Raw genomic sequence first — 1,993 nt, 5'->3', positions numbered from 1 at the left:
AGCCCGATTTGGTGCATGAATATATGGGAAAGCGTGCTATGGGGCTCACCGACCAATGGGGAAGCGATGTTCTAGATGCTTTGTCCCGATGAAAAATGAAATTAACGATGCCCATAAATTCCAATCTCAGCTTCTTCCACAAATTCCATTCTTCCATTTTCATTGCACCTCCCCTCTCTTTTACACCCTAATCTTTCATCCAGTGTCTTTTTTAACCTGTCCTTCTTCTAGTATATTATATATTTTGTTATTTTTTTTATCTTATTCTTTTTTATTGTATTTTAGTAAAAAATTAATTTTTCTTAGAAACAAATTTTTTAAAATATAGAATTATATTTACGATCTGTGTTTTCAGTGAGAAGACAAAAAAGTAATTTTTTTATAGAATTAATTAGTCCTGAATTTTATTTTTATGGGAGTGATTAATTTCTAAATTAATGTTTTTTTTGTTTTTTTGGTTTTTTGTTTTTAGTACATGAGCTAATTAGTCTCATAAAAATAAAGTTTAGAAATCGAATTGAGTATTTTTTTTGTTAAGAGTCTCGTAGTCCTTTCGAGGTAACTAGCACATGGACTAATCAGTCCCATACAAATAAAGTTCAGAGGGCTAAATTATGTATTTTTTCTGTTAAAGCTCTTGTAGTCCTTTTGAAGTAATTGTCAGGGGTCAGATTGAGTATTTACTCTAATTTTTATATAATTTATTTTAGGAAGAATTATTTCTTTCTTTAAAAATAGTTATTTATGGTTGTTGGTTCTACCAATTAAATTAAAAGTAGTTAGTTGGGGGAATTTTAATTTCTCCTCAATTTCTAAAAACAAAAATTGATTTTCGTTGAAAAAAATAATCAAGGATAATTGAACTAATCAAGGGAATGGATCTTTTCAATTGTTAAAAAAAATTGAGAGTGTAAAGTATAATTTCTAATGTAACACCCTACCACACTAAGCTTTACGCTTAAGTCGTAAAACGAAGGTGGTGAGGTATTACGACCTCTAAAATAAAAATGAGTACATATAATAGCAGAAGAATTATAGTATGCTAGGAGCCTTGAAGAAAAGGGGGAAATAAAAATCGCACAATAAAGGCGCTACGCTCAAGGAACAAGTTAGCTTACGTGCTAAGAAAACCATAACTATTTAACACAAGATAACAGAAGTGGGAATAGAGTGCCAAAAAAACATAATATCAAGCTCCTAACTCAGCCTGCGAAGTCAAGACTGGCCGGAGAATATTTACACATATATACATATATATCCAAAACCCAAAAGTACATATATACAATCCTGCCTCTCCATAAACCTCTCTAAGAGGATTAAAAAGAATAAGTCATGCGGAGAGAAAGCTAAGTACATATATATACATCATATCATAACAAAATATCCCGGTAACCACTCCGCCTCAAGAGTCCAGACGCCTAACGAGATGCCTCTCGACCTGCATCTGAAAAACAACAACATAGTATGGAATGAGAACCGGAGGTTCTCAGTATGGTAAAGGTGCCCGCATAGTTAATATAAAAGGTCTCGGGAAAGCCAGAGACATTCCTAAAACTTCGACACTCAGAATCATTCTTAAGGAAAATAAACTAAACCAAAAGTTAGGTAAGCTATCTAAGGTATTCTAATTCTGAATCTAACTTTAACCTAATAATTCACGTTCTGTCTCCTCTAATCCTCCAAATCATTGGTGGAACAATCCTCTCTCCTCACACCTTCGTCAGGAGGAATTTCCCAAAAACATACACATACAATTCAAGCAAAGAAAACACAGATAGAGAAGCATTTATAGCAAGTAGAACAAGTAGCAGATAAGTAGAATTTAACAGTTAAACAAACTAAAGCAATGCACACTCAGACAAAGCAAACAAATGCATATGATGTATGCCTGTCCTATGGCTGATGAGTCTCATCTGTCGGTTATACAGCCAACCCGACAAGTCCTGGTAGTTAACCATTGGACAGTCCCTCTGTGCGCGCATCCCCAAGCTCA

Source organism: Arachis stenosperma, chromosome 6, assembly GCF_014773155.1.
Source record: "Arachis stenosperma cultivar V10309 chromosome 6, arast.V10309.gnm1.PFL2, whole genome shotgun sequence".
Classification (NCBI taxonomy): domain Eukaryota; kingdom Viridiplantae; phylum Streptophyta; class Magnoliopsida; order Fabales; family Fabaceae; genus Arachis; species Arachis stenosperma.
The sequence above is the reverse complement of the archived record's forward strand: the minus strand, read 5'-3'. Positions refer to the sequence as shown.